The sequence below is a fragment of the Pseudorca crassidens genome, chromosome 20, assembly GCF_039906515.1.
Source record: "Pseudorca crassidens isolate mPseCra1 chromosome 20, mPseCra1.hap1, whole genome shotgun sequence".
NCBI lineage: Eukaryota > Metazoa > Chordata > Mammalia > Artiodactyla > Delphinidae > Pseudorca > Pseudorca crassidens.
The window spans coordinates 56,366,990-56,382,347 of NC_090315.1; the positions used below are offsets into that span (position 1 = coordinate 56,366,990).

Below are 15,358 nucleotides of genomic sequence, written 5' to 3' on the forward strand. Positions count from 1 at the left end.
AGAATAGAGAGTCCAGAAATAAACCCCTGCTCACATGGTAAGTTGATCTATGACAAAGGAGACAAGAATATACAATGGGGAAAAGATAGTGTCTTCCATAAATGGTGTTGCGAAAACAGGGCAGCTACATGCAAAAGAATGAAACTGGACCACTTCTTACACCATATACAAAAATAAACTCAAAATGGATTAAAGACTTAAATGTAAGACCTGTAACCATAAAGCTCCTAGAAGAAAACTGGGCAGTCACCTTTTTGACATTGGTCTTAGCAATCTCCTCAGGCAAGGGAAACAAGCAAAAATAAACAAATGGGACTATATCAAACTAAAAACCTTTTGCACAGTGAAGGAGATCACCAACAGATCTAAAGGCAACCAAGGAATGGGAGAAGATATTTGCAAATGATATATCTGACAAAGGGTTAATGTCCAAGATATATAAAGAACTAATACAACACAATATCCAAAAAACCAAACAACTCCATTAAAAAATCAGAGGACCTGAATAGACATTTTTCCAAAGAAGACATACAGATGGTCAAAATACGTGGAGTGGTGCTAAACACCACTAATCATCAGGTAAATGCAAATCAAAACCACAATGAGATAGCTCACACCTGTCAGATTGGCTGTTATCAAAAAGACAGGAAACAAGTGTTGGTGAGGATGTGGAGAAAAGGGAACCCTCGTGCGCTGTTGGTGGGAATGTAACTTGGTGCAGCCACTATGGAAAACTGGAGGTTCCTCAAAAAACTAAAAATAGGACTACCATATGATCCAGCAACTCCACTTGCAGGTATTTATCTGGAGAAAATACAAATTTGAAAAGATATTTGTATCCCTGTGTTCATTGCAGCATTGTTTACAGTAGCCAACATATAGGACCAACCTAAGTGTCCACTGACAGATGAATGGATAAAGATGTGGTCTCTTCCTTCCTTCCTTCCTTCCCTCCTCTCTCTCTCTCTCTCTCTCTCTCTCTCTCTCCCCCTCTCCCTCTCTCTCTCTCTCTCTCTCTCCCCCCCCCCTCTCTCCCTCTCTCTCTCTCTCTCTCTCTCTCTATATATATATATATATAGTAAAGAATGAAGTCTTGTCATTTGCAGCCACAAGGAAGGACCTGGTGGGTATTATGCTAAGTGAAATAAGTCAGAGAAAAATAAATACCATGTGGTTTCACTTATTTGTGGAATCTAAAAAGCAAAATGAACAAATGAAACAGAACAGAAACAGAGTTATAGATAGGACAAACTAGTAGTTGCCGGGGGAAGAGGGGGTCGGGGGATGGACTAAACAGGTGAAGGAGGATTAATAGGTACAAACTTCCAGCTATAAAATAAATAAGCCATGGGGATGTAATGTACACATAGAGAATATTGTCAATAATATGGTAACAACTGTATGGTGATGGATGGTCACTGGTCTTATTGTGGTTATTTCATAATGAATAAAAATGTCAAATCATGTACAGCTGAAACTAATATGATATTTAATGCTAATTATAATTCAATAAAAAGTGTTTAGAGACTGAATTTAAAAAAATTACTCTGCCTGAAAGTGGAGTAGGGAAATGGAGGAAGAAAAAAACAAGGTAGGGAGAAAGTCTGGCCCTCAAGTAATCTCAAACATTCTTTTAGATTACTCTTCCTAATTTCTTTTAATTTCCTATTTTAACTAGTTCATCCTATCACCTATGAGATAAAATCCAGGCTGATGGTCAAGGCTTTCTAGCCTGCCCTCTAGCCTGCCCTCTAGCCTTATCTCCTAGCTTTTTAGCCCTGTCTTGTATGCCTCAATTTATCCTCTTCTAGCCAAACTAATCTACTCGTTGTGCCTCCAAACATTCCATATTTACCCTGCATGTAAATATTCATACTGCCTTCTATTTCTGGAGTGATGCCTGGAATAATGTTTTCTTTTTTCAACTTTTCAAATCCTGCCTATCTCTCAGAACCCAATTCAAATTTCATCTTCCTCTTACATCAACCAAAAATGATGATTTCCTTTTTTTTCCTGAATGCTGATAGGGCTGTTTTACAGTTTCAGTGTTTAATTATACACTGCTTTTTATTGTCACCTAACATGATTGCAGGTGCAGGAGGGCAGTTCTGAGTTTTATAGTTGCCTGAATCACAGCTTCAAGCGGTTCTTAGTATACTCAAATACTTACGGAATGAATACTTGAAAAACTGCTCTTTAAAATGGGTGAGATAGCATCTTTTAAAATACATATTCTTTAATAACTGATAAGCCCCAGAATACCTAACCAATTCTGTATAGCGGAATTGACAAAGTTTTATTTTACAAAAGAAAAAAAAATAAAAGGAATGAAAGGCCAAGGACGTGGTAATGAAACCATCTTATTTTCCTGTACTAATTCTATTCAAAATATTCTGTTCAGTTAAAAGATATGATATCTTTGGACTCTCTGTAGAAGTTTCTAAAGAAGCCAGTTGCTATGGGGATTGTGAAGAGAAAAAATTTAAAAATATGATTAATTTATGCAAATGAAGCTACCATGTCTAAACCTGGAAGACATTTTTGAAGGATGGAGGGGGTTCTCAGAAAGAAAAATAATGTGGAAATGAATTGTTAGGGGAACATGTTATGGTTGTGGAAGTCAAGACACAGCTAAGAGGGATGTTTATTTTCCTCTAGGGGAAATTGTGTGTTTACTAATAATAAGGAAGAACAAAAGAAAAGTTAAATCAGAGGGCTGGAGAGACTGAACGGTTTTCTTTTTACCTACGACAAGTTCTTACGTACAAAGAAAACTTATAGAAGTCAAAGCCGGTAGTTGAAAAGGAGGCTGCTGGGACTTTGAACCAAGCCAAATCAGTGTCTTTCACTGTTTCATATCCCTCTACCACTCTTAAGAATGAGTCCCACATTACAAAAATAAAAAGCCCATTCTTTTTCTTACAAGGACAGTTATATGTTTGTAGCTATTCTGTTATTTTTTTTATTATTTGTAGTAAGTTTTGCAGATGTTAAAATGCATTTTGCCTTCTGGAGAAATTTTTCCTGTTACAACTTTACAAAAGAAACAAACAAAAAAACTTGCTCTCCTAGATTACTGCCTGTTTGCTCTGAGTATGCCTGAAAAAGCAATGACAGATGCATTCAGCCTTGTACCCTCACCAGATGGTGTAGGTTGATGGAGAGTGAAATTTTAATTCTGTTGCTGGTTCTGAGTCCTTCTCTGGTGTTCTTGCCACAGTTGGAAACTCCTGGCTAGAGGACATGGACAAGCCAGGGCAGGGTTATTCATGACAAAAGTGAACAATTAAACGAGGGTTTTCTTTTTCATTCCCTGTAAGGTATAGAAGGAAAAGAGAACTAGCAATGATGTTTTGTGATAAAGAGGAAAAGAACTGAATTAGATATTAGATTCCTTTGATTAAAAAATTCTTTAGTTTTCAAGTTAAGCATATTACAAAAGTAATATATTTTATTGTAACCAATACAAAAATATAGAAATGTACTAAGTAGAGAAATGAAAGTCTTACCTGCTTCATTCCCCCAACTCCCATTCCTCAGAGGCAACTTCTATTAAATCCTTTGGCTTTAAAAGTTTGCAATAGAAAAATACTTTTTAAATAAACTTTACATCTGTTGAGTTGTTTTAAGAAAGATATCTGTTTCTGATAGTAAGAAGGCATTGCAAAGTGTTATAATCTCTTTTCCTTCTCAAATAGTATTTGTTTCGTTGTTTTGTTCTGTTTTTCTGTTTCATGAGAAGGTTTCACCATGACTTACTACCACCATTGGGTGGCAGCCTAAATTACAACCCCTTAAGAAGTCAAGTCATCCTTGGCATTGGGTTCTGTGAAATTCATCTGAGAACTGACAACTTTGTACAGATGTTTTTAAAGGAAGAGTTGAATAAATTTTTCCTCTTGTTCTGATAGAGAAAGAGAGAAAGAGAGAGAGAGAGAGAGAGACAGAGAGAGAGAGACAGAGAGAGAGAGAGACAGAGACAGACAGAGACAGAGAGAAAGAGAGAGACAGAGAATGAGAATGCAGCTAAGCAAAGGAAATATCTAGTGACCAGATAGATGCCTGGGAGAAAATCCTCTCTTCCATTAAGCTGTTTGCTCTTGCCCATCTACTCTCAACAGCTTGAGAGCCACTGAACCCTCTTAACTCTGTGAGGATCAAATGACATAACATGTGAAAACACCTTACCAAATGTACAAAGCTGTGCAGATGTGAAAGATGGTTATTATTACAGCATGGATGCAGGTTGCTTTTATAGCCACTTTTATTGGCATGGTTGCTTTTTAAATGGAGTCATCTGTGTGAATTAACAAACACAAACCCAGATCTGTAAAAACTATTGCACATGTTTATTTTCTTTAAAGTCACTTAAACCCAAATCTAGGTAAAATCTCATCATACTTCTGGGCTGGCAGTAATTAAGTCTATATATTTGTGTAGTGCTCTCTTGTCCCAAACATTGTGCAAAGATTCAGGATCTTAAATGGTGCCAAACCATAGTGAAGATCATAGCTCTTGTCATTGATCATTGGCTCTCACTGGATAATATGGAGATGGCCATTGTCCAGCTAGCTTGGTCCTACTAGACTCTGCTCCTCCACTGTTTCTAGTTCATGCTTGGTGTTAGGAATCTTTGAAAGGACTGGGGGGTCAACCATTCAGCCTCTCTGGGTGCACCACACAGACACCCTCTTGTCTTGCCAGGTTCTGTGTCTCACTGCACCTTCTGAATCCTGACCTCTTTCCAATATTGAGAAAACTTTTCCTTTTCCCTTTTGCTGCCCTAGAAGGTACTCTGGCTGTCCCATCTGCCTTCAGCCCACATGGACCTACCTCTTCAGTGAGTGTAGACATTGCCAAGAGTCAGGAAGAGCTGTAGAATCCAAGCAGCTTGTGTTCTGTGCCCTTTAAGATATTAAGGGTTTGTCTGCCTCCTTGAAACTATTGAGGTGTACATAGAGCAAAATACAAATCAAAGATTCAAAAAATTATTCTACTCCAGTGGCATAACAAAGTTCTCCTGTTGGCTTCAGCAGGGCAGAGTTTTGGTGAGTACACTCCAGATTGTATGTCTTTTTATCTGGGAGAATAAAGCACACAACATTATCTTCTTGATTTTTTTGGCTGTACATAGACTAAACTGTTTTTCTGTTTTCAACCAGCTGCTATAATTTCAACATAAGAGAAAAAACACTTCTTCATTAACTGTAAAAAGCAATAATTATAATAGTTTATAATTTACACCTGTTGATAAATATCCCCATAACATTAGTGAACACTGCTTCTCTGGGCTGGTTATTGTATTTGGATTTTTATAGCAACATTCAAACTACAAGGAAGCTAAGTTGTTTTTTGTTTGTGCTGTTTAGGGGATGGGTGTTGGGAACCATTGGTTTTGTTGATTAAACTAATCAGAAATTAATTGCTGTAAGTTAAATGCATAGCTGTTTGGAATTTAATAGCTAAATTTTAAGGATAGAAAATGTTAAAAATTTTTTAATATGGAAAATTTCAGAAATATTTAAAAGTACAGAGAAGAGAACAGTCTAACACTCATATACTCACCAACCAGCTTAATTACTAACTCATGGCCAATCTTGTTTTATTTTTATCCCCTCATTTTCCTTCTCTCTATCCCTTTTCCAGTTATTTTGAAGCCAATCCTAGGCATCATATAATTTATCTGTAAATATTTCAGTAGATATCTCTAAATGGTAAAGGACTTAAAAAAATCAACATAATCTTAACGCAGTCATTGCTCTTAAAAGTTAAACAGTGATGAAAGAACACTTTGTGTCCTTATCTTGTCTCTTTATTTAAAATTTACTATTAAATTTATGTCAACAGCATAAATCTTCACACACTAACATATACTGAAGGAGATCCTGGATATGTTGTTACGTGAAAGTGCAAATATTAGAATAATTTTTATAACATGATTCAATTTCTATTTTAAAAGATTATAAATAACTACATCTGTTTTTGTTTAAACATATAAATGGATAGACACATATAAAATGAAGAACAAAACTGGTTCTCAAACCAAGAGCAGTTGTGACTTTTAAAGTAAGAATAACCACAGTTGGTATTGGAGATGGGTATAGGACTCTCACTTTGAACCTATTCTTTAGTGTTTTTATTTATAAAATATGTGTATTACTTTTGGAATTAAGTTTTCAAAAAAGAATTCATGAAAGGGAGAACTTAAATTATGTCAGTATGAGAAATGAGAGACATTCTCAGATCAGGATGTCCTGTCCAAATATTGTCCTTCAGTTGGATAATCTCACTCCTGGGTTAATAAGAGTAGCAGCTAGCATGTACAGAGTGTTGGCTATGTGCCAGACACTTTGACAAATGCTTTCAATCTGATTATTTGTTTCTCACCATAACCCGTTGAGGTAGGTATTCGCATTTCACATAGGAAGAAACATGATCTAGAGCAGTTAAATAGCTTGCTAGAGTTTGGAAGAGGCTGACCTGGCTTGGAAGTGAGGTGATGGGACTCCCCTGCCCATGTACTTCATTGATCATTCCACTTCACTTAGAACTGAAGGTGTCACTGTTATAGAATGAGTTTTGTTATTTCAATTTATACTTGTTTAACTCTTTTGTTGCTTAGTGTCCACATTAGCTTAATTTTTTTTTTTTTTTTTTTTTTTTTGCGGTCCGCGGACCTCTCACTGCTGTGGCCTCTCCCGTTGCGGAGCACAGGCTCCGGATGCACAGGCTCAGCGTCCATGGCTCACGGGCCCAGCCGCTCCGCGGCATGTGGGATCCTCCCAGACCGGGCACAAACCCGCGTACCCTGCATCGGCAGGCGGACTCTCAAACCACTGCGCCACCAGGGAAGCCCTTAATTTTTATTTTACTATATTTTATTTTATTTTACTATAAACTCAATAGCTCAGGCAAGACCAAGTAGTAATGCCTCTCATTTCCCCCCTTATCTGTAGAATCTGGCCTGAAGGACTAAGGGGAGAAACAACCTCAAAAGAACTTCATGCTTTTCTGATATGAGAAACATTTAAATAATAGTAGGCAGGTGGTTCTTGTCAATAGTGGCTTTCTGTGCAGTTATCCAGCAGCCTAACTTTTCTTTCTTGCTGAAAATTGTTATAAAGCTCTTCTTCATTTATCTGTTCCATAAACAGGACAAAGGGATTACAAGTGTATGGGAATAGAAGTGCCCAGCACTTTTATTTGGGATACATTTCAAATCATAGATGTAGACAAGCTATAACTATCTTTTAAAAAAAGTTGTATCGTTTAGTCCTTCCATACTGTAGCAAATTTATTTTTCACAACTTTACCTTAGCATTCACAATGCTTTGGGCTTTTTCAGGTCTTTTTGTTGTTGTTGCTGTTGTTCAGGAATAACAAATTAACTTTATTATGTAACATAAAAAATGCAATAGGAAAGCAAAATAGCCTATATAACAAAATGCCTATATACACACATACTATGATACATAAATTATTTATGTATTCTAAACAGTATTATATCCCTTACCTACTAGGGATAATTGAGATATGACTGAGTATCCAAAAGAAAACTGTAACTAAGGAAAATTGATCCTTACAAAAATTGGCTGAAATTATTCAAGTAATTTTTTTAAAAGGTGAGTGTTTTGAAACTTTCTATCCTTTGCACTCCTTTTTTCTATCCATCCTGTCAGGGAGCCATAGGAGCTTAAAAGATTTTTGAGAAAATGCCCGTCTTCCAGAACTTAGACCACTTGATGTCCCTCTTTACACACAGTGAAAAAGTACAGCGAGTATGAACTACTTCACACACTGCAGGAAGGTACTGTCCAATCCTGCTTGTATTATTAAAATAAGATTTGAGACTTTAGTCATTTAGATTTAAATTTTTGCTCTTCAGGTAAGCTGAATGGTAGGTCACTCTAGTGGGTAGGTCACAGTGTTTGGTGAAATAAATTTAATATTAATTCTTCTCCAAATGTATAGCTCTACTCTGTGTCTCTGTATGGATACTCCAAAGAGGTATTTTGAGGAATCTTACAAGTACTTTTTTTAAAAAACATCTTTATTGGAGTATAATTGCTTTATAATGGTGTGTTAGTTTCTGCTTTATAGCAACGTGAATCCGCTATACATATACATAAAAATATGGAACGCTTCACGAATTTGCATGTCATCCTTGCACAGGGACCATGCTAATCTTCTCCGTATCGTTCCAATTTTAGTATATGTGCTGCCGAAGCAAGCACACAAGTACTTATAATTATGTTTGGTGAGATGGTTTAAAATCAATTATAACTCCTTTAGGAGGTCCTGGGGGACGTTTTGCTCTGAAGGGGGAAAAATTTTCCGCCGCCTAATGTCAGGAAATGTACATGCTTTGGAAGCTCTTTAGTTAGTTCAGAAACCATATTGTAGGAAACCCAGTTCTGTAACCTGCCCTCTAGGTAGGTCTCACATCAGTGTCTGGGGAAATTCGTGAGTTTAGGACTGATAAACTGCAACCTTATTCCTCCAAGGAGACGTATTTTTCCTGTGACTTACATACCATGATTGGTTTTTTAGTTAATTCTTCCTCTGGATTATCTTGCAGTTGTTGCTAGAAAGTAAGTGTCCAGATATGGGTGTTTGGTTGTGTGATAAATGTAACTTTAATATAAAGCATTTGGCAGAGGAAGATTCTGTAAGGTCATGGTTTTCATGATATTTTAAGTGTTAGGACTGGAAATTTTCTTAAAGATCTCTACTCAACTCTTTAACTCATTAGGAAACTGTGGCTCCAACAAAGTTAAGCAGCTAGTGGCAATTCCAGGACTAGAGAGATCATGTTGAACCATGGCTAGGTGTTTTGGCTCTGAAGTCCCACAGTGCCCCCCTGCCACTTATTAGCTGTGTGACCTTGTGCAAGTCAAATCACCTCTCTGTGCTTCAGTTTCCACATCTGAAAATAGGATAGTCATAGTACATAGTTTGCAGGGATATTATAAGGATTAAATAAATGAATATGAGTTAAACATTTAGCACAGTGCCTGGTATACATTGAGTACTGAATAAATGCTGTTAGAATTAGAATTTATGTTTCTTACCTCTCAGTTGATTGCTTTATAGTTGTGCCACATATAGTTGTTTCTCCTGACATCCCTTAAATATATTTGATATAGGATTAAAAATGTTTCATTAGTGTTATTTCTCATTAGAATTGATAAAATATTTTAGAAAAGAACACATATTTAACAAGTATCATGACTATTTTTTTTTCCATGTGAGAGATGGCTATGTAATAAATGAAGAATTTGGAATGAAATGAAAAAATTAAATGATGTATGTCTGAGTATATTCAAATAGTATTTTATTATTCCTTTTTTTTGAATTTTATTTTATTTTATACAGAAGGTTCTTATTATTTATCCATTTTATACATATTAGTATATAGATGTCAATCCTAATCTCCCAATTCATCACACACACCCCCAACCCCCCCGCTGCTTTCACGCCTTGGTGTCCATACATTTGTTTTCTATAACTGTGTCTCAATTTCTGGCCTGCAAACCGGTTCATCTGTACCATTTTTCTAGGTTCCACATATATGCGTTAATATACGATATTTGTTTTTCTCTTTCTGACTTACTTCACTCTGTATGACAGTATCTAGATTCAACCACGTCTCTACAAATGACTCAACTTTGTTCCTTTTTCTGGCTTAGTAATATTCCATTGCATATATGTACCACATCTTCTTTATCCATTTATCTGTCGATGGGCATTTAGATTGCTTCCATAACCTGCCTATTGTAAATAATGCTGCAGTGAACATTGGAGTGCATGTATCTTTTTGAATTATGGTTTTCTCTGGGTATACACACAGTAGTGGGATGCTGGGTCATGTGGTAATTCTATTTTTAGTTTTTTAAGGAACCTCCATACGGTTCTCCATAGTGGCTGTATCAATTTACATTCCCACCAACAGTGCAAGAGCATTCCCTTAACTCCACACCCTCTCCAGCATTTGTTGTTTGTAGATTTTCTGATGATGCCCATTTGAACTGGTGTGAGGTGATTCCTCATTGTAATTTTGATTTGCATTGCTCTAATAATTAGTGATGTTGAGCAGCTTTTCATGTGCTTCTTGGCTATCTGTATGTCTTCTTTGGAGAAATGTCTACTTAGGTTTCTGCCGATTTTTTGATTGGGTTGTTTGTTTTTTTAATATTGAGCTGCATGAGCTGTTTATATATTTTGGAGATTAATCCTTTGTCCGTTGAGTCGTTTGCAAATATTTTCTTCCATTCTGAGGGTTGTCTTTTCATCTTGTTTGTAGTTTCCTTTGCTTTGCAAAAGCTTTTAAGTGTCATTAGGTCCCATTTGTTTATTTTGTTTTTATTTCCATTACTCTAGGAGGTGGATCAAAAAAGATCTGGCTGTGATTTATGTCAAAGAGTGTTCTTCCTATGTTTTCCTCTAAGAGTTTTAGAGTGTACGGTCTTACATTTAGGTCTCTAACCCATTTTGAGTTTATTTTTGTGTATGGTGTTAGGGAGTGTTCTAATTTCATTCTTTTACATGTAGCTGTCCAGTTTTCCTAGCACCACTTATTGAAGAGACTGTCTTTTCTCCATTGTATATCCTTGCCTCTTTTGTCACAGATTAGTTGACCATAGGTGCATGGGTTTATCTCTGGGCTTTCTATCCTGTTCCATTGATCTATAGTTCTCTTTTTGTACCAGTACCATATTGTCTTGATTACTGTAGCTTTGTAATATAGTCTGAAGTCAGGGAGTCTGATTTTTCCCCCTCAAGACTGCTTTGGCTATTTGCGGTCTTTTGTGATTCCATACAAATTTTAAGAGTTTTTGTTCTAGTTCTGTAAAAAATGGTATTGGTAATTTGATAGGGATTGCATTGAATCTGTAGGTTGCTTTGGGTAGTGTAGTCATTTTTACAATATTGATTCTTCCAATCCAAGAACATGGTATATGTCTCCATCTGTTGGTATCATCTTTAATTTCTTTCATCAGTGTCTTATAGTTTTCTGCATACAGGTCTTTTGTTTCTCTAGGTAGGTTTATTCCTAGGTATTTTATTCTTTTTGTTACAGTGGTAAATGGGAGTGTTTCCTTAATTTCGCTTTCAGATTTTTCATCATTAGTTTATAGGAATGCAAGAGATTTCTGTGTATTAATTTTATATCCTGCAACTTTACCAAATTCATTGATTAGCTCTAGTAGTTTTCTGGTGGCATCTTTAGGATTCTCTATGTCTAGTATCATGTCATCTGCAAACAGTGACAGCTTTACTTCTTTTCCAAATGGATTCCTTTTATTTCTTTTTCTTCTCTGATTGCTATGGCTAAAACTTCCAAAACTATGTTGAATAATAGTGGTGAGAGTGGGCAACCTTGTCTTCTTCCTGATCTTAGTGGAAATGGTTTCAGTTTTTCACCATTTAGGACGATGTTGGCTGTGGGTTTGTCATATATGGCCTTTATTATGTTGCGGAAAGTTCCCTCTATGCCTACTTTCTGGAGGGTTTTTATCATAAATGGGTGTTGAATTTTGTCAAAAGCTTTCTCGGCATCTATTGAGATGATCATATGGTTTTTCTCCTTCAGTTTGTTAATATGGTGTATCACGTTGATTGACTTGCGTATATTGAAGAATCCTTGCATTCCTGGGATAAACCCCATTTGGTCATGGTGTATGATCCTTTTAATGTGCTGTTGGATTCTGTTTGCTAGTATTTTGTTGAGGATTTTTGCATGTATGTTCATCAGAGATATTGGCCTGTAGTTTTCTTTCTTTGTGACATCTTTGGTTTTGTTATCAGGGTGATGGTGGCCTCATAGAATGAGTTTGGGAGTGTTCCTCCCTCTGCTATATTGTGGAAGAGTTTGAGAAGGATAGGTGTTAGGTCTTCTCTAAATGTTTGATAGAATTCGCCTGTGAATCCATCTGGTCCTGGGCTTTTGTTTGTTGGAAGATTTTAATCACAGTTTCAACTTCAGTGCTTGTGATTGGACTGTTCATATTTTCTATTTCTTCCTGGTTCAGTCTCGGAAGGTTGTGCATTTCTAAGAATTTGTCCATTTCTTCCAGGTTGTCCATTTTATTGGCATAGAGTTGCTTTTAGTAATCTCTCATGATCCTTTGCATTTCTGCAGTGTCAGTTGTTACTTCTCCTTTTTCATTTCCAATTCTATTGATTTGAGTCTTCTCCCTTTTTTTCTTGATGAGTCTGGCTAATGGTTTATCAATTTTGTTTATCTTGTCAAAGAACCAGCTTTTAGTTTTATTGATCTTTGCTATTGTTTCCTTCATTTCTTTTTCATTTATTTGTGATCTGATCTTTATGATTTTTTTTCCTTCGCTAACTTTGGGGGTTTTTTGTTCTTCTTTCTCTAACTGCTTTAGGTGTAAGGTTAGGTTGTTTGTTTGAGATGTTTCTTGTTTCTTAAGGTAGGATTTTATTGCTGTAAACTTCCCTCTTAGAATTGCTTTTGCTGCATCCCATAGGTTTTGGGTCATCGTGTTTTCATTGTCATTTGTTTCTAGGTATTTTTTGATTTCCTGTGTGATTTCTTCAGTGATCTCTTGGTTATTAAGTAGTGTATTGTTTAGCCTCCATGTGTTTGTATTTTTTACAGATTCTTTTCCTGTAATTGATACCTAGTCTCATAGCGTTGTGTTTTTAAGAGATACTTGATAAGATTTCAATTTTCTTAAATTTACCAAGGCTTGATTTGTGACCCAAGGTGTGATCTATCCTGGAGAATGTTCCATGAGCACTTGAGAAGAATGTGTATTCTGTTGTTTTTGGATGGAATGTCCTATAAATATCAATTAAGTCCATCTTGTTTAATGTTTCATTTAAAGCTTGTGTTTCCTTATTTATTTTCATTTTGGATGATTTGTCCACTGGTGAAAGTGGGATGTTAATGTCCCCTCCTATGATTGTGTTACTGTCCATTTCCCCTTTTATGGCTGTTAGCATTTACCTTATGTATTGAGGTGCTCCTATGTTGGGTGCATAAATATTTACAATTGTTTTATCTTCTTCTTGGATTGATCCCTTGATCATTATGTAGTGTCCTTCTTTGTCTTTTGTAATAGTCTTTATTTTAATGTCTATTTTGTCTGATATGAGAATGGCTACTCCAGCTTTCTTTTGATTTCCATTCACATGGAATATGTTTTTCCATCCCCTCACTTTCAGTGTGTATGTGTCCCTAGGTCTGAAGTGGGTCTCTTGTAGACAGCATATATACGGGTCTTGTTTTTGTATCCATTCAGGCAGTCTATGTCTTTTGGTTGGAGCATTTAGTCCATTTACATTTAAGGTAATTATCGATATGTATGTTTCTATTACCATGTTCTTAATTGTTTGGGGTTTGTCATTGTAGATCTTTTCCTTCTCTTGTGTTTCCTGCCTAGAGAAGTTCCTTTCGCATTTGTTGTAAAGCTGGTTTGGTGGTGCTGAATTCTCTTAGCTTGTCTCTAAGTGTTTTAATTTCTCCATAGAATCTGAATGAGATCCTTGCTGGGTAGAGTAATCTTGGTTGTAGCTTCTTCTGTTTCATCACTTTAAATATGTCCTGCCACTCCCTTCTGGCTTGCAGAGTTTCTGTTGAAAGATCAGCTGTTAATCTTATGGGGATTCCCTTGTGTGCTATTTGTTGTTTTTCCCTTGCTGCTTTTAATATTTTTTCTTTGTATTTAATTTTTGATATTTTGATTAATATGTGTCTTGGCGTGTTTGTCCTTGGATTTATCCTGTATGGCACTCTCTGTGCTTCCTAGACTTGATTAACTATTTCCTTTTCCATATTAGGGAATTTTTCAACTATAATCTCTTGAAATATTTTCTCAGTCCCTTTCTTTTCCTCTTCTTCCTCTGGTCCCCTATAATTCGAATGTTGGTGTGTTTAATGTTGTCCCAGAGGTCTCTGACACTGTCCTCAATTCTTTTCATTCTTTTTTCTTTATTTTGCTCTGCAGTAGTTATTTCCACTATTTTATCTTCCAGGTCACTTATCCGTTCTTCTGCCTCAGTTATTCTGCTATTGATCCACTCTAGAGAGTTTTTAGTTTCATTTATTGTGTTGTTCATCACTTTTTGTTTGCTCTTTAGTTCTTCTAGGTCCTTTTTAAACGTTTTTTGTCGTTTCTTCGTTCTATTTCCAAGATTTTTGATCATGTTTACTATCATTATTCTGAATTCTTTTTCAGGTAGACTGCCTATTTCCTCTTCATTTGTTAGGTCTGGTGGGTTTTTGCCTTGCTCCTTCATCTGCTGTGTGTTTCTCTGTCTTCTCATTTTGCTTAACTAACTGTGTTTGGGGTCTTCTTTTCGCAGGTGCAGGTTCATAGTTCCCGTTGTTTTTGGTGTCTGTCCCCAGTGGCTAAGGTTTGTTCAGTGGGTTGTGTAGGCTTCCTGGTGGAGGGGACTAGTGCCTGTGTTCTGGTGGATGAGGCTGGATCTTGTCTTTCTGGTGGGCAGGTACATGTCTGGTGGTGTGTTTTGCGGTGTTTGTGGCCTAATTAAGATTTTAGGCAGCCTCTCTGCTAATGGATGGGGTTGTGTTCCTGTCTTGCTAGTTGTTTGTCATAGGGTGTCCAGCACTGTAGCTTGCTTGTTGTTGAACAGAGCTGGGTCTTGGCGTTGAGATGGAGATCTCTGGGAGATTTTTGCCATGTGATATTATGTGGAGCTGGGAGGTCTCTTGTGGACCAGGGTTCTGAACTTGGCTCTCCCACCTCAGAGGCACAGCCCTGACGCCTGACTGGAGCACCAAGAGCCTGTCATCCACACGGCTCAGAATAAAAGGGAGAAAAAAAAGAAAGAACGAAAGAAGATAAAATAAAGTAAAATAAAATAAAGTTATTAAAGTAAAAAATAATTATTAAAAAAACTTTTTAAAGTAAAAAAAAATAAAGGAGAGAAAGAAGAGAGCAACCAAACCAAAAAACAAATCCACCAATGATAACAAGTGCTAAAAACTATACTAAAAAAAAACAAACAAAAAACCCTGACAGAACCCTAGGACAAATGGTAAAAGCAAAGCTATACAGAGAAAATCACACACAGAAGCATACACATACACACTCACAAAAGGAGAAAAAGGGAAAAAAAAACTTATTTCCCCCAAAGTCCACCTCCTCAATTTGGGATGATTCGTTTTCTATTCAGGTATTCCACAGATGCAGGGTACATCACGTTGACTGTGGAGATTTAATCCGCTGCTTCTGCGGCTGCTGGGAGAGATTTCCCTTTCTCTTCTTTGTTCGCACAGATGCTGGGGTTCAGCTTTGGATTTGGCCCTGCCTCTGCATGTAGGTCACCTAAGGGTGTCTGTTCTTCGCTCAGACAGGATGGGGTT

At 36.6% G+C, this 15,358-nt stretch overlaps 1 long non-coding RNA gene and 1 other non-coding gene across 2 annotated transcripts in view; one reads left to right on the forward strand and one right to left on the reverse strand.

Moving 5' to 3' along the window:
- LOC137215468 (uncharacterized) overlaps positions 1-15,358 on the forward strand; it is a 321,662-nt gene that overhangs the window by 5,578 nt on the left and 300,726 nt on the right. The gene's annotated exons all lie outside the window — the stretch shown is intronic.
- On the reverse strand, positions 8,128-8,234 carry LOC137215795 (U6 spliceosomal RNA). The gene has a single exon (XR_010939429.1). It is a non-coding gene; the product is annotated as a U6 spliceosomal RNA (small nuclear RNA).